The sequence below is a fragment of the Oncorhynchus masou genome, chromosome 30, assembly GCF_036934945.1.
Source record: "Oncorhynchus masou masou isolate Uvic2021 chromosome 30, UVic_Omas_1.1, whole genome shotgun sequence".
In the NCBI taxonomy this organism is placed as follows: domain Eukaryota; kingdom Metazoa; phylum Chordata; class Actinopteri; order Salmoniformes; family Salmonidae; genus Oncorhynchus; species Oncorhynchus masou.
In genome coordinates, this window is record NC_088241.1 from 62,999,896 (window position 1) to 63,018,200 (window position 18,305).

At 49.1% G+C, this 18,305-nt stretch overlaps 1 pseudogene; it reads left to right on the plus strand.

Annotated features, from left to right (window-relative positions):
- LOC135521687 (solute carrier family 12 member 7-like) overlaps positions 1–18,305 on the plus strand; it is a 110,129-nt pseudogene that overhangs the window by 58,056 nt on the left and 33,768 nt on the right.

Here is an 18,305-nt window from a genome sequence, read left to right on the forward strand (position 1 = left end):
GAAACAGGAGAGGCTCTGGCTACCGGGTGTGTTGAAACAAGAGAGGCTCTGGTTACCGGGTGTGTTGAAACAGGAGACACAGTGGTTACCGGGTGTGTTGAAACAGGAGACGCTCTGGTTACCGGGTGTGTTGAAACAAGAGAGGCTCTGGCTACCGGGTGTGTTGAAACAGGAGACGCTCTGGCTACCGGGTGTGTTGAAACAGGAGACGCTCTGGCTACCGGGTGTGTTGAAACAGGAGACGCTCTGGTTACCGGGTGTGTTGAAACAGGAGAGGCTCTGGTTACCGGGTGTGTTGAAACAAGAGACACAGTGGCTACCGGGTGTGTTGAAACAGGAGACACAGTGGTTACCGGGTGTGTTGAAACAGGAGACACTCTGGCTACCGGGTGTGTTGAAACAGGAGACGCTCTGGTTACCGGGTGTGTTGAAACAAGAGACGCTCTGGCTACCGGGTGTGTTGAAACAGGAGACGCTCTGGTTACCGGGTGTGTTGAAACAGGAGACACAGTGGCTACCGGGTGTGTTGACACTCTGGTTACCGGGTGTGTTGAAACAAGAGACGCTCTGGCTACCGGGTGTGTTGAAACAGGAGACGCTCTGGCTTCCGGGTGTGTTGAAACAGGAGAGGCTCTGGCTACCGGGTGTGTTGAAACAAGAGACGCTCTGGCTACCGGGTGTGTTGAAACAGGAGACACAGTGGCTACCGGGTGTGTTGAAACAGGAGAGACGCTCTGGTTACCGGGTGTGTTGAAACAGGAGACGCTCTGGCTACCGGGTGTGTTGAAACAGGAGAGACGCTCTGGTTACCGGGTGTGTTGAAACAGGAGACGCTCTGGCTTCCGGGTGTGTTGAAACAGGAGACACAGTGGCTACCGGGTGTGTTGAAACAGGAGAGACGCTCTGGTTACCGGGTGTGTTGAAACAGGAGACACAGTGGCTACCGGGTGTGTTGAAACAGGAGAGACGCTCTGGCTACCGGGTGTGTTGAAACAGGAGAGACGCTCTGGCTACCGGGTGTGTTGAAACAGGAGAGACGCTCTGGCTACCGGGTGTGTTGAAACAGGAGACGCTCTGGCTACCGGGTGTGTTGAAACAGGAGAGACGCTCTGGCTACCGGGTGTGTTGAAACAGGAGAGACACAGTGGCTACCGGGTGTGTTGAAACAGGAGAGACACAGTGGCTACCGGGTGTGTTGAAACAAGAGACGCTCTGGCTACCGGGTGTGTTGAAACAGGAGACACTCTCACATTGTATTCCCTGTAGTGCTATACGTAGACCATTGATATCTTAACCTCATATGTTAGAGGCTGTCCACTTCTCCGCTTACTCAAAACATTTGTTTTGCAGAATGCCGAGGAAGTGCCGACTCGGCTCACAGTTTGGTGCTAGAATGTTGTGGTCAGACACATGACTACGCCACCTTCCAGTGTGCTGATATGAGCCCTCACAAGAAGAAAGGTTCCACTATTCGTCTCTGGAAACGGCATTATCATTAGCTAAGGTAGCATTTTCAGGACTTGCACCTTTTTAGATTAGAGATATGGGATGAATTATGCCTGCATATTTAAGATATTTCATTTTTGCTGGGCGAACAATGTAGAGCATTGTATTGCAGAAATATTAAGTGACCTAAAGCATCTTATTGACCAATTCTGAGGAAACGTTATTTAGCATTAATCAATCAAATGTGCAGTGGCAAGAAAAATTATGTGAACACTTTTGAATTACCTGGATATCTGCATAAATTAGTCATAACATTTTATCTGATCTTCATCTAAGGCACAACAATAGACAAACACAGTCTGCTTAAACTAATAACACACCAACAATTAAGTTTTCATGTCTTTATTGAACACACCATGTAAATATTCACAGTGCGGGGTGGGAGAAGTACGTAAACCCTTGGATTTAATACTCAACCAAACATTTTCTGTAGTTGCGGATCAGACCTCCGCAACGGTCATGAAGAATTTTGGACCATTCCTCTTTACAAAACTGTTTCAGTTCATTTTCTTGGGATATCTGGTGTTAACCGCTCTTTTGAGGTCACGCCACAGCATCTCAATTGTTTTGAGGTCAGGACTGACTGGGTCACTCCAGAAGGTGTATTTTCTTCTGTTGAAGCCATTCTGTTGTTGATTTACTACTGTGTTTTGGGTTGTTGTCCTGTTGCATCACCCAACTTCTGTTGAGCTTCAATTGGTGGACAAGTAGCCTTACATTCTCCTGCAAAATTTCTTGATAAAATTGGCAATTAATTTTTCCGTTGATGATAGCAAAGCTGTCCAGGCCCTGAGGCAGAAAAGCAGCACCAACACATGATGCTCCCTCCACTATACTTTACAGTTGGGATGAGGGATTGATGTTGGTGTGCTGTGCCTTTCTTTCTCCACACTTAGTGTTGTGTGTTCCTTCCTTCCAAACAACTCAACTTAAGTTTCATTTGTCCACAGAGTATTTTTCCAGTAGAGCTGTGGAACATCCAGATGCTTTTTTGCAAACTTCAGACGTGCAGCAATATTTGTTTTTGGACAGCAGTGGCTTCTTCTGTGGTGTCCTCCCATGAACACCATTCTTGTTTAGTGTTTTACGTATCGTAGACTCGTCAACAGAGATGTTGGCAACAGTGCTGAACTTTAACCATTTATAGACAATTTGTCTTACTGTGGACTGATGATCATCAAGGCTTTTAGAGATAATTTGGTAACCCTTTCCAGCTTTATGCAAGTCAGCAATTCTTAATCTTGGGTCTTCTGAGATCTCTTTTGTTTGAGGCATGGTTCACATCAGGCAATGTTTCTTGTGAATAGCAAATTCAAATTTCGTGAGGTTTTTCTTTTATACGCCAGGGCAGCTCTAACCAACATCTCCAATCTCGTCTCAATGATTGTACTCCAGGGCAGCTCTAACCAACATCTCCAATCTCGTCTCAATGATTGTACTTCAGGGCAGCTCTAACCAACATCTCCAATCTCGTCTCAATGATTGTACTCCAGGGTAGCTCTAACCAACATCTCCAATCTCGTCTCAATGATTGAACTCCAGGGCAGCTCTAACCAACATCTCCAATCTCATCTCAATGATTGTACTCCAGGGCAGCTCTAACCAACATCTCCAATCTCGTCTCAATGATTGAACTCCAGGGTAGCTCTAACCAACATCTCCAATCTCGTCTCAATGATTGTACTCCAGGGTAGCTCTAACCAACATCTCCAATCTCATCTCAATGATTGTACTCCAGGGTAGCTCTAACCAACATCTCCAATCTCGTCTCAATGATTGAATTCCAGGGTAGCTGACTCCAATCATTAGCCTAGGGGGGTTCACATACTTTTTCCAACCTACCCTGTGAATGTTTAAATGATGTATTCAATATAGACAAAATAAATACAATAATTTGTGTGCTATTAGTTTGAGCAGACTGTGTTTGCCTGCTGTTGTGATTAAGATGAATATCGCATCTAATTTTATGACCAATTTATGCAGAAATTCAGATAAGGGTTCACATACTTTTTCTTTCCACTGTATTTATTAAAGCCCGTTTTACATCAGCCGATATCACAAAGGCAGATGTAGAAGCACAGTGGCCAGGAAAAACACCCTAGAAAGGCAGGAACTTATGAAGAAACCTAGAGAGGAACCAGGCTCTGAGGGGTTGCCAATCCTCTGCTGGCTGTGCCAGGTGAAGATTATAACAGAACATGGCCAAGATGGTAAAACGTTCATAGATGACCAGCAGGGTTAAATAATAGTATTCACCGTGGTTGTCGAGGGTGCAGCAGGTCAGTACCTCAGGAGTAAATGTCAGTTGGCATTTCCTAGCTGAGCATTCAAAGTTAGAGACAGCAGGCGCGTGAGAGTCAAAAACAGCAGGTCCGGGATAAGGTAGCACGTCCGGTGATCAGGTCAGGGTTCTATAGCTGCAGGCAGAACAGTTGAAACTGGAGCAGCAGCACGACCAGGTGGACTGGGGACAGCATCAGGCCAGGTCGTCCTGAGGCATGTTCCTAGGGCTCAGGTTCCCCGGGAGGGAGAGAATTATAGGGACCATACTTAAATTCACACAGGACACCAGATAAGACAGGAGAAATACTCCAGATATAACAGACTGACCCTAGCCCCCTGACACATAAACTACTGCAGCATAAATACTGGAGGAGAATCATACGCTTGAGTCATTTGCTACAGTTGCCTCTCATTTTCTTTGATTGGCTTTAAAGCCGGGTTGCCATTTTTAACACAGACCAAACAAACTGTTTTGTTTAGTCTTGATTCTCTGTCTTGGTCTGTAGTTTCCTCTCTGTTGATACAATCGGCTAGCCAGACTGACGCTAACACTAAAACACAGCAGGTTTGAAATGAGAGACTACAGTATCTCAGTCGGAATAATCTCCACTTTCCAGCACTACTGCCTTCTGTAGCAGTGGCAGTTATAGTATTTGATTGACATTCTCTTTTTCTTCTGGGTTTTAAAGCATTAGTCGAGGCTAGTCTATTTTATAGCCTGCGACTCAATGGAAATTACATAAGGAGATGTTTTTGAACCATATCAAACCGTGAGGGGGATGTGTGTTTTACTCCGTTGCAAGTTTTAATAGCTGGATCAATGAACAATTCCCACCAGAGTATAGACATCCATCACCGTGATGGTCCTTCATGTCCCAGTAGAGAACGACTCCGGGGATGACCTGAAACTCATTGAAGGGACAGTTGAGTTGTCTTCTAAACAAACTGGTTGGTTTTAGCTTTTGCCATGTTTTCTTCTGATTTTAAGGTTCACCTCTGGTTAACGGCCAGTTAATCTTTTTAATTAAATTTTAAATTTGACCTTTTATTTAACTAGGCAAGTCAGTTAAGAACAAATTCTTACTTTCAACAGTGGGTTAACTGCCTTGTTCAGGGGCAGAACAATTTTTTTTTTTACCTTGTCAGCTCGGGAATTCGATATTGCAACCTCTAATCTACTCTGTCATCCATTTACTTCCATCAGCCGAACAGTCACTTCAATGACTGCAATGGAGGTTTGTTTTCTCAAAAACTGTCTCTTTTGCTTCCACAGGCGATGGCATGCCAAAGGAAAGCAGTCCCTTCATTAACAACACGGACCATGACAAAGGCAATCTATATGATGGAAAGAACATGGCCCTCTTCGAGGTAACTGTCAACATCCAATAATGACCTTTGACATAGGCGTTTGACCTGGGATTCAATGTTAAAAGTCAAGAAAGGGGCTTTCCCTCTTTTATACTCATCCAGCTTTCACTGTCACATGTCATTTGTCTGCCCTCTGACCTCTCTGTGCTAGTGATCCCTTGTACTGGGAAATCCATTTCTACTGTCTAATGCCATTTGTCTGCCCTCTGACCTCTCTGTGCTAGTGATCCCTTATACTGGGAAATCCATTTCTACTGTCTAATGCCATTTGTCTGCCCTCTGACCTCTCTGTGCTAGTGATCCCTTATACCGAATGAATAATGGCAAATCCATTTCTACTTCTCGACTATAATTCACTTCAGCAAAACTATTCCAATTTACTTTGATTTGTGTACAATTTTGAAATTCCTCTTGATGGTTTCACCCACCACTCCGGTTATGGGGTTATTTGTCTGACCTTTTTATGTAGAGAGCCAAGATGTGTTACTTTTTGTGTTATGTTTTTTTATTTGTTATTTTTCACAGGAAGAGATGGATAGCAACCCCATGGTGTCCTCGCTGCTCAACAAGTTGGCCAACTACACCAACCTCACCCAGGGGGTCAAAGAGCACGAGGAGGCAGACGATGAGGAGGGGCCAGCCAGGAGTAAGAAACCAGTCAAGGTGAGCCTGTTGTCTCCACAGTGTGTGGACAATAACGTTTTTTCAATTCCAGATACACTTTTAGTGACACAAGCCACTTCTAAGCACAACAGACTCCTACTGTCTGATATTGGTGATAATGACAAGGCAAATGTAATCCTCTCAACGTGTGGGTGTTCTCAAGTATGGAGGAAACGGCTTTGCTTAGACTGTCGGTACATATCATTGTTTCCAGGTTTTAAAATGTCTTCACTTGGTTAGTGTATCCCGTCATACATATTTACTTGATTAATGGTGCCTTTTTTTAAAAGTTCTGAATAAATAATTCCAGAACAGGGTCTTTGACCAGAGAAAACATTCAGTGTGTAGCCGAAGGACATGTAAACATGCTCACTTTGTTTGTCTACGTGAGCTAAAGTGTGATTGATCATTGTTGGCTTTATATTTTTTATGCTTCAAACAAGCCACCACCGCCCTCCCCTAAAGCCACCACCACCGCCCTCCCCTAAAGCCACCACCACCGCCCTCCCCTAAAGCCACCACCACCGCCCTCCCCTAAAGCCACCACCACCGCCCTCCCCTAAAGCCGCCACCACCGCCCTCCCCTAAAGCCACCGCCACCACCACGCCCTCCCCTAAAGCCACCGCCACCACCACGCCCTCCCTAAAGCCACCGCCACCACCACGCCCTCCCTAAAGCCACCGCCACCACCGCCCTCCCTAAAGCCACCGCCACCACCGCCCTCCCTAAAGCCACCGCCACCACCGCCCTCCCTAAAGCCACCGCCACCACCGCCCTCCCTAAAGCCACCGCCACCACCGCCCTCTCCCTAAAGCCACCACCACCGCCCTCCCCTAAAGCCACCACCACCACCGCCCTCCCCTAAAGCCACCACCACCACCACCGCCCTCCCCTAAAGCCACCACCACCACCACCACCCTCTCCCTAAAGCCACCACCACCAACGCCCTCCCCTAAAGCCACCACCACCACCACCACCCTCTCCCTAAAGCCACCACCACCACCACCCTCTCCCTAAAGCCACCACCACCACCACCCTCTCCCTAAAGCCACCACCACCGCCCTCCCCTAAAGCCACCACCACCGCCCTCCCCTAAAGCCACCACCACCGCCCTCCCCTAAAGCCACCACCACCACCGCCCTCCCCCTAAAGCCACCACCACCACCGCCCTCCCCTAAAGCCACCACCACCACCGCCCTCCCCTAAAGCCACCGCCACCACCGCCTCCCCTAAAGCCACCACCACCGCCCTCCCTAAAGCCACCACCACCACCGCCCTCCCCTAAAGCCACCGCCGCCACCACGCCCTCCCCTAAAGCCACCGCCGCCACCACGCCCTCCCCTAAAGCCACCGCCGCCACCACGCCCTCCCCTAAAGCCACCGCCACCACGCCCTCCCCTAAAGCCACCACCACCGCCCTCCCCTAAAGCCACCACCACCGCCCTCCGCCACCACCACCGCCCCCCTAAAGCCACCACCACCACCGCCCTCCCCTAAAGCCACCACCACCACCGCCCTCCCCTAAAGCCACCACCACCACCGCCCTCCCCTAAAGCCACCACCACCACCGCCCTCCCCTAAAGCCACCACCGCCACCACCGCCCTCCCCTAAAGCCACCGCCGCCACCACGCCCTCCCCTAAAGCCACCGCCGCCACCACGCCCTCCCCTAAAGCCACCGCCGCCACCACGCCCTCCCCTAAAGCCACCGCCGCCACCACGCCCTCCCCTAAAGCCACCGCCGCCACCACGCCCTCCCCTAAAGCCACCGCCGCCACCACGCCCTCCCCGCCACCACGCCCTCCCCTAAAGCCACCGCCACCACGCCCTCCCCCAAAGCCACCGCCGCCACCCCTAAAGCCGCCACCCCCCCCCTAAAGCCACCGTCGCCACCACCCCTCCCCTAAAGCCGCCACCACGCCCTCCCCTAAAGCCACCGTCGCCACCACGCCCTCCCCTAAAGCCACCGCCGCCACCACGCCCTCCCCTAAAGCCACAGCCACCACCACGCCGCCACCACCACCACCACGCCCTCCCCTAAAGCCACCGCCGCCACCACGCCCTCCCCTAAAGCCACCACCGCCACCACCGCCCTCCCCTAAAGCCACCACCGCCACCACGCCCTCCCCTAAAGCCACCGCCGCCACCACGCCCTCCCCTAAAGCCACCGCCGCCACCACGCCCTCCCCTAAAGCCACCGCCGCCACCACGCCCTCCCCTAAAGCCACCGCCGCCACCACGCCCTCCCCTAAAGCCCCGCCGCCACCACGCCCTCCCCTAAAGCCACCGCCGCCACCACGCCCTCCCCCAAAGCCACCGCCACCACGCCCTCCCCTAAAGCCACCGCCGCCACCACGCCCTCCCCCAAAGCCACCGCCCTCCCGCCCTCCCCCAAAGCCACCGCCGCCACCACGCCCTCCCCTAAAGCCACCGCCGCCACCACGCCCTCCCCTAAAGCCGCCACCACCACGCCCTCCCCTAAAGCCACCGCCACCACGCCCTCCACCGCCACCACGCCCTCCCCTAAAGCCACCGCCGCCACCACGCCCTCCCCTAAAGCCACCGCCACCACGCCCTCCCCTAAAGCCACCGTCGCCACCACGCCCTCCCCTAAAGCCACCGTCGCCACCACGCCCTCCCCTAAAGCCACCGCCGCCACCACGCCCTCCCCTAAAGCCACCGCCGCCACCACGCCCTCCCCTAAAGCCACAGCCGCCACCACGCCCTCCCCTAAAGCCGCCGCCACGCCCTCCCCTAAAGCCACCGCCGCCACCACGCCCTCCCCTAAAGCCGCCGCCACGCCCTCCCCTAAAGCCACCACCACCACCACGCCCTCCCCTAAAGCCACCACCACCACCACGCCCTCCCCTAAAGCCACCACCACCACCACGCCCTCCCCTAAAGCCACCACCACGCCCTCCCCTAAAGCCACCACCACGCCCTCCCCTAAAGCCACCACCACCACCACACCCTCCCCTAAAGCCGCCACCACCACGCCCTCCCATAAAGTCACCACCGCCACCACGCCCTCCTCTAAAGCCACCACCGCCACCACGCCCTCCCCTAAAGCCGCCACCGCCACCACGCCCTCCCCTAAAGCCGCCACCACGCCCTCCCCTAAAGCCGCCACCACGCCCTCCCCTAAAGCCGCCACCACGCCCTCCCCTAAAGCCACCACCACGCCCTCCCCTAAAGCCACCACCACGCCCTCCCCTAAAGCCACCACCACGCCCTCCCCTAAAGCCACCGCCACCACGCCCTCCCCTAAAGCCACCGCCACCACGCCCTCCCCTAAAGCCACCGCCACCACGCCCTCCCCTAAAGCCACCGCCACCACGCCCTCCCCTAAAGCCACCGCCACCACGCCCTCCCCTAAAGCCACCGCCACCACGCCCTCCCCTAAAGCCACCGCCACCACGCCCTCCCCTAAAGCCACCGCCACCACGCCCTCCCCTAAAGCCACCGCCACCACGCCCTCCCCTAAAGCCACCGCCACCACGCCCTCCCCTAAAGCCACCGCCACCACGCCCTCCCCTAAAGCCACCGCCACCGCGCCCTCCCCTAAAGCCACCGCCGCCGCGCCCTCCCCTAAAGCCGCCGCCGCCGCGCCTCCCCCTAAAGCCGCCGCCGCCGCGCTCCCCCTAAAGCCGCCGCCGCCGCCGCGCCCTCCCCTAAAGCCGCCGCCGCCGCCGCGCCCTCCCCTAAAGCCGCCGCCGCCGCCGCGCCCTCCCCTAAAGCCGCCGTCGCCGCGCCCTCCCCTAAAGCCGCCACCGCCACGCCCTCCCCTAAAGCCACCAAGTGAATGCAGGTCTGTGTCTGAAATGTGTCTGTATTGGTACTCCACCAGAGTTGGACATGGGAGAGGGTACCATGTCTGGGTGTTGTGCAATAAACCAAGCAGAGTACTTCCTCCTGAGACAGTGTGATAGTTGAAGGGACCTGTGTGGTCCTTGGGATGAAAGCATGATTGATAATCATTCAAGCACTCTTTTTTTTCTACTGGGCTGAATTGATTTGCTGTTCAGTGGCTTTATCTGATGCTGTTAATCAGGTGCTGTCCTTTTTTTTTAAAGAACAGAAGGCCTCATTCTCTTACATGTGTCTGACATACAACCCCGTCCTTTATACCTCTTTTCCCACAGTTCCAGCCTGGAGAAACCTTTTATAAAGTTGTTGTTGTCCTACCCCAGTTTGTTGCTTAAAATCCAAGGGAAATACCCACCGTCCAACATTGTTTTCCAAGTGGTGCTGCAATTCCATTGTAACCACAAACCCTTTCCCATGCCAATCACATTGGCCTCAGAGTGCTAAGGATGGCTCAAAGGGGGAAAAGTGGGCACCTCTTTCCTGTCCTCCCCTCTCAGACCACGATCAGTGGGACTTCCCTTTGGGTTTAGATTGAGAGATGGGCAAAAAGGTAGCTACCACTTTGGACAAATAGGGGATGGTACTCTGTTGGGACAATTTTTAACAATTGTGGTGCCCCCTTTTTGAGCTGTTGTGAAACTTCCCTTTGGATGGAATGTACATGTGAGGATGATGCCTGTGATCAAATGTCTTGAAGGTTCCAAATCATTTAAGGGGGGGGAGAAGGATTGCTTTATCCTATCCAAGGAATACCTAGGATAGGATAAAGCAATCCTTCTCACCCCCCTTAAATGATTTAGATGCACTATTGTAAAGTGGCTGTTCCACTGATGTCAGAAGGTGAATTCACCAATTTGTAAGTCGCTCTGGATAAGAGCGTCTGCTAAATGACTTAAATGTAAATGTAATCACGGTACAGGGTGGGCCTCTTTGCTTCACTGTGCGTTTGTCGGAGTATCTGTGGTGGATTTGGGATGCCTTGCCCTTCAGATTTAATTCTAAAAGTCCAATTCTAAAATGTTACAGTTACCTTGAGGTTAAAGTACAAACTGTCAGCTTTAATTTGAGGGTATTTCCATCCATGTGTAACAGTATAAACTTTAGACCGTCCCCTTGCCCATACCCGGGTGCGAACCAGGGACCCTCTGCACACATCAACAACAGTCACCCACGAAGCATCCTTACCCTTCGCGCCACAAAAGCTGCGGCCCTTGCAGAGCAAGGGGCACTACTACTTCAAGTCTCAAAGCAATTGACGTCACCGACTGAAACGCTATTTAGCGCGCACCACCGCTAACTAAGCTAGCCGTTTCACATCCGTTACACGTGTCAGGTGAACCATTTAAAAATTCCAGCACTTGTTGTACATAGTCCCGTCCCCCCATATTTTAGGGGACCAAAAGTATTGGGACAAATTCACTTATGTGTATTAAAGTAGTAAAAAGTTAAGTATTTGGTCCCATATTCCTATGACGCAATGACTAACTACATCAAGCGTGTGTCTCTACAAATTTGTAGGTTTGTTTTGGTTGTGTTGCATTACAATAACAGGGGGGAGGTTAGCATGTCTTGGGGGTATGATATAAAATGCTAACCTCCCCCCTGTTATTGTAATGGTGAGAAGTTAGCATGTCTTGGGGGTAAAAAAAAAAAAAAATCCTCATCAATCTACACACAATACCCCACAATAACAAAGCGCAAACAAATTTTTTGAAATGTTAGCAAATTTATTACAAATTAAAGTATTTACTCTGTGACTCGAAATTGAGCTCAGGTACATCCTGTTTCCTTTGATCATCCTTAAGATGTTTCTACAACTTGATTGGAGTCCCACCTGTGGTAAATTCAATTGATTGGACATGATTTGGAAAGGCACACACCTGTCTATATACGGGTCCACTGTTGACAAAACCAAGCAATGAGGTCGAAGGAGACCGGATTGAGTCGCGGCACAGATCTGGGAAAGGGAACTAAAACATTTCTGCAGCAAGGTCCCCAAGAACACAGTGGCCTCCATTCTTAAATGGAAGAAGTTTGGAACCACCAAGACTCCAAACTGCGCAATCGGGGGAGAAGGGCCTTAGTCAGGGAGGTGACCAAGAACCCGGTGGTCACTCTGACAGAGTTCCTTTGTGGAAATGGGAGAAGCATCTAGAAGGACAACCATCTCTTCAGCACTCCACCAATCAGGCCTTTATGGTAGAGTGGCCAGACGGAAACCAAAAGGCACCTAAAGAACTCTCAGACCATGAGAAACGAGATTCTCTTGTCTGATGAAACCAAGATTAAACTCTTTGGCCTGAATGCCAAGCATCACGTCTGGAGGAGACCTGGTACCATCCCTACGGTGAAGCATGGTGGTGGCAGCATCATGCTGTGGAGAAGTTTTTCAGCAGCAGGGACTGGGAGACTAGTCAGGCTTGAGGGAAATATTAATTTTTTAATGTTTTATTTATTTTACCAGGCAAGTCAGTTAAGAACAAATTGTTATTTTCAACGACGGCCTGGGAACAGTGGGTTAACTGCCTGTTCAGGGGCAGAACGACAGATTTGTACCTTGTCAGCTCGGGGATTTGAACTTGCAACCTTCCGGTTTCTAGTCCAACGCTCTAACCACTAGGCTACACTGCTGCCCCATTGCATCAAAGTACAGAGTGATTGTTGATGAAAACCTTCCAACAGGACAACGACCCTAAACACACAGCTAAGACAACGCAGGAGTGGCTTCAGGACAAGTCTCAATGTCCTTGCATGGCCCAGCCAGAGCCTGGACTTGAACCCGATCAAACATCTCTGGAGAGACCTGAATATAGCTGTGCTGCAACACTCCTCTTCCAACCTGATAGAGTTTCAGAGGATCTTTAGGGAAGAATGGGAGAAACTCGCCAAATACAGGTACAAATACAATCTTGTAGCGTCATACCCAAGAAGACTCAAGGCTGTAACTGCTGCCAGAGGTTCTTCAACAAAGTACTGAGTAAAGGGTCTGAATACTTATGGAAATGTCATATTTTATTTTTTAAATATACATTTCCCAAAGTTAAAAAATAAACTGTTTTTGCTTTGTCATTATGGGGTATTGTGTGTAGATTGATGAGGGGGGGGGGGGACGACCTTAATCCATTTTATAATAAGGCTGTAATGTAACAAAATGTGGAACAAGTCAAGGGGGTCTGAATACTTTCTGAATACACTGTATATCCCAGTTAAGACAAACATACACCTCAGTAAATACACACTTTTATATTTTCTCTCAATTGCTAATGAGAAAGATAGTTCCCATTTTGTAATGAACAAAGTGGTAGACTATAGACAGGTTCCTGATTTCATTAACGTAGCAAAATATGGAGAAAGTCAAGGGGTCTGAATACTTTCCAAATGCTCTGTATAATGTGTCATGACACCTAATGAAAGGCAAAATATTAAATGTAATCTGTTATAATTTACAAATAAGAATTTGTTATTAACTGACTTGCCTATTTAAATAAAGGTAAAAAAAAAAAAAAAATCATTTCTGGTTGACCCTTGAAACACAATCACGTCCTCTGTGGGTTGAATGATTTGATATGCTGGAACTTACTACCTAATGACTCCCTGCCTTCTCTACCTCTCATTGTTCCCTCTCACTCTCCTCTTTCCCTCCACAGAGTCCTGCGTTGGGCACATTAATTGGGGTGTACCTGCCCTGCCTTCAAAACATCCTGGGGGTCATCCTGTTCCTGCGTCTCACCTGGATCGTGGGAACCGCCGGCATCATGGAATCCCTTGCCATTGTGGTCATGACCTGCTCCTGTGTAAGGAATATCCTATAATATGATTATTGCTATTTTGTGTCCCACCATCTGGATTGGTTCCTTTGTTGTGTAATATGAAATAGTGTTTTTAACATTGGAGAAAAGTAGAGACTGCGAGCTAGAAAATGGTCTATCATACACTTCGGTTGAGGAACAATGGGAAATTAATTCTGCTTTAAAAGTTGATTAACTTGTAACTCCACTTTGGTACACCTACTGCAGAGCTCTTCTTTGTCTACACCCATTCAGCATCGTTCACACCCTCTTAAGCCCATCTCTTTAAGGATTCACAGTGTCGACTAAACGTGGTGCAGGTCGTAGCAAAGCGTAGTCGTAAAAATTCACTTCATCTATTCCTTAGCCTATATCTTGGGGCGGCAGGTTGCCTAGTGGTTAGAGCGTTGGGCCAGTAGCCAAAAGGTTGCTAGATCAAATCCCTGAGCTGACAAGGTAAATATCTGTCATCCTGCCCCTGTACAAGGCAGTTAACCCACTGTTCCTAAGCATAAATCATAATGTGTTATTAACTGACTTACCTCGTTAAATAAAGATAAAAAAATATCTCCTAATCTGACTTTGGTGCAGGTCATGTTGTTCTTTACATTACCGTCTCTGGTAAACACACACTATATAAAATACAATCCAAGTTTATTTGTCACAGGTGTAATCGGTACAGTGAAATGGTTGCTTGCATAGAGTATATTTGTTTAGACAAATATGAACCATAATCCCAACTCTAATGCCACATTCAAAACACCAGGGATCTCGGGAGTCTCTGACGTCCGAGCGTTCAACTCTGGGGGAAAAACGAGCTCCGACTGGGGAAAAATGTATTTGAACGTTCTTCCAATTTGGAATTCACACTCTAACTCAGTCCTCTTTCTAGAGCTCAGCCTGAAATCACCTCTTCGCTGTCGACGTTGAGATGGGTGTTTTGCGGGTACTATATAATGAAGCTGCCAGTTGACGACTCCTGGGCCAATACCCTCTGTCTTGACAGAAGGGTAGTGTGTTCTTATAGCCGTGCAATGGGATAGTCTGTGTGGACAATTAGGTTCCCCTCTTTGTACCAATCAGAAGATAGTGTCTCTGGATTGTCCTTGAGGGGTCTCTTTTTGTATTTATTCCATGTAGTGATATTTTTGTGTGTTTAAGGGGTACTGTACTCTGATGACCTCCTGCACAGGGGGAAGCCATGGAGGTCTCTCCATTTGGGTGGGGGAGGCTGTGATGCTCTGCTCCCACTGTTGGGCTCAATGGCTTTCACACCTCGGTGAAAATTGAAGTTGCAGCCGGGACATCTGTCCTATCCTAGCAAGCTTGGTAGCTTTAACTTAGCATCAAGTATTTATATATTTAACTTTTTAACTTTTTGGCTTCAGACTGAACATTGCCCTATTTCAGGTAGAAATGGGCTCATATCAATTACCCAGATGCCTGGGATTGTGTTCCTAAAGATTTATAAGCCACAGCTGAGTCGTTTAGCCACTGAATATGGGATAAGCTGCTCCCCCCTGATTTTAATATTCTTTGGATTCCATGCATTTTAGATTCACAAATATTGCCCCTTTTGCTTAACGTAATCTAAAATGTTGGGATTTTTTCTCTCTCTTCTTCGCAGACAATGCTGACAGCCATATCAATGAGTGCCATCGCTACGAATGGTGTAGTTCCAGGTAGGTTCACTGTGGATAATGGTACATTGCTACTAAATAGAATTGGGCTGACATTTCCTTCAAGAATTTTAACTGAGAATTAAGATGAAAATTGTTTAGCGATTTGGGTTTCAGCACCAGAGGGAACAATATGTACCGCAATATGTACCACAATATGTACCACTCCACCTCAAAGTGAGTTTTCTCCACGGCTGTGATTGTGACTGGCTCTGTCCCCCGTTGTTGTTGGTCTGTAGCTGGAGGCTCCTACTACATGATCTCAAGGTCGCTGGGGCCAGAGTTCGGCGGGGCTGTGGGGCTCTGCTTCTACCTGGGGACCACCTTCGCTGGCTCCATGTACATCCTCGGTACTATAGAGATTCTGTTAGTGAGTATCCTTTGCACAGATACTGTCGTTTTTACTACTACCTCATCTGTAGACATTATTTCATGAACAGATAACAACACCTGATGAGGCTGTAATCTGAACCGTTCATAACGCTGTACCCTAATGAACTGAACGTCTCTGATGCCCCCTCCCCCCCCCCGGTCTCCTCCAAGACCTACATTGTGCCTAGTGCGGCCATCTTCAAGGCAGAGAAGAAGGAGAATGAGCCGGAGGCACTGCTCAACAACATGCGGGTGTACGGCACCTGCTGCCTCACCCTCATGTCCCTGGTGGTGTTTGTGGGGGTCAAGTACGTCAACAAGCTGGCCCTGGTCTTCCTGGCTTGTGTCATCCTCTCCATTCTGGCCATCTACGCCGGAGTCATCAAGACCGCCTTCGAACCGCCAGACTTCCCGTGAGTCTAGTCTGAACTTCACGGCCTTGTTGAAAAACACAACCAGAAACCACTGGAAGCGAACACCCTCACACACATATGCATGTACACACAAACACACAAATGACTCTTGGTCTTACCTCGATCAGGAAGACCAGGGCCAGAACATCAAAAACCGTTTTTTAAAAACTGTTTTGTTCTATATCCTCCTCCCAGTATTTGCCTGTTGGGGAACCGCACGTTGCAGAACCACAACTTTGACCAGTGTTTGAAGACGATGGAGGTGGGCAACGTGACGGTCACCACCAAGCTGTGGTCCCTGTTCTGTGACTCTCCGGACCTCAACGCCACCTGCAACGAATACTTCACTCTCAACAACGTCACTGTGATCCAGGGAATCCCTGGCCTGACCAGTGGGGTCATCAGAGGTGAGATACCCCACACACACACACACACACACACACACACACACACACACACACACACACACACACAATTTTTGTGATTAAATGATGCAACAAACTTTAATTGTGGGGTGAATGTTCCCATGATGTAAAGTCTGCTCTCACTGCTAAAAGCAATGCTCGTTCCCCTCAGTCCTGACACCCTATCCTAATGGAAACCAGGATTATAATCATTCGTTTTTATTTGTAGTAGAGCATAACGCTGTGTCAGTTCCTCTGACTACTTACTATATTACCCTTGAAGCTCTTATGAGAATTAGATTAGGAAGATTCTGTGTGGCTCAGTTGGAAGAGCATGGCACTTACTACGCCAGGGATGTGGGTTCGATTCCCATGGGGTGGACCAGTACTAACAAATATGAAAATGTATGCAGTCGATACTGGAAGTGGCTCTGGATAAGAGCGTGTGCTAAATGAGTAAAATGTTAAACGAAGATGTACAATGTCATCGTGACATCCAATAGAAAGTGATGTTTTTCCCTTGCTGGGAATACTGACTCTAAGGATGAGCTGTACACCCCTCTCTGTCTGCAGTTGGTTATCTGCTTTACACTATTGAGATGGACCCCTATAAAGAAGAATGCATCGGGTCCATCTCGATGGTGTTAAAAAGTAGTAGAGACCGGGGGAAGTTTTCGGGACCATGCTCCATGTTTATTTACGGACGGGATCTGTTTTTATTAAATCCAATGATGGAGGGAAACTGTCTTCACTTCAATCAGCATAGTATCATCTACTACCATCCTAGATTTAGGCTGAGATGAAGGGATACCATGGCCGGCAGAACAATTGACATACTCTTGTGTTATCATAACATATTCCAGACATTCCCGAACTCTGACATTGATGTCAACTCCCCCATCATCACTTCCAAATTACTCAAATTCCTTAAGTTATGGATTCAGGCGTGTGGAGGCAGGTGATTTGACGAGTCCCATATGTACTCTGTGTTCTTCCTTCAGAGGATAGTGACTAGTGATTGTCCTCCCTTCCTCTCTCTCTCTCTTTTCTCCCTTCTCATCTCACTCCCTGTCTCTTAACCACCCCTACGCTCCCTCTTCCAATCCCTCCACTTCATCCTCACTCTTCATCCTCCCCCCATCTTCCACAGACAACATCTGGGGGGACTACGGTCCTAAAGGCATGTTGGTAGAGAATAAGCACCAGATGTCGGAGCCGGCAGCCGACACCTCCCAGGATATATACATGCCCTACGTGGCCAATGACATCACCACCTTCTTCACCCTGCTGGTGGGCATCTACTTCCCCTCCGTCACAGGTATGTTCAAATGGACATCTACTTGTATAAACAGGAGGAAAGGGAAGTGCTGCTAAGGTACACAATAACATGTATGTGTTGGTGAGAGCCTCACCTTACAATAATGAATCTTTGTAGATTAGAAACATTAGACATTTTTTTGACATGTATTTATTTATGGCAATAAACGGTCTTCCATAAAAACATTTCAACTGGCACTTGGGGACCTTTTTAGAGGAGTCTTGTGAGATCTGTGGGCGTCCTAGAGAAAAACAATGTACGTGTTTGCGAGAGTCTCACCTTTCCACAGAGGGGTTATGTTGGTGTTTAGCCCAAACTGTTCAGACGCTACAGACAGAAGATGATCGGCTGTACTTGCTTAAGACGAGTCCAAGACGCTTGTTGTGGTTGTATAGCAATGTGGAGAACACTTTCGTGTTTGTGAGAGTCTTCTCTTTCCATAGAGGGTTCGTCATAGTTTGCAGGCCAAACCTTTCGGACGTTACAGACGATTGTGTTTTCGGGAAGTGCGACATCCGCGGATGCGATGGATTGAGACGCATCCAATGCAAAAATATCTCTACCTTTTTCAAACTGACAGATTTTTATGGTCGCGGACATCGACTCGAGGGGGTAAAATAAGAAAATGGTCCCGGAGGAGATGG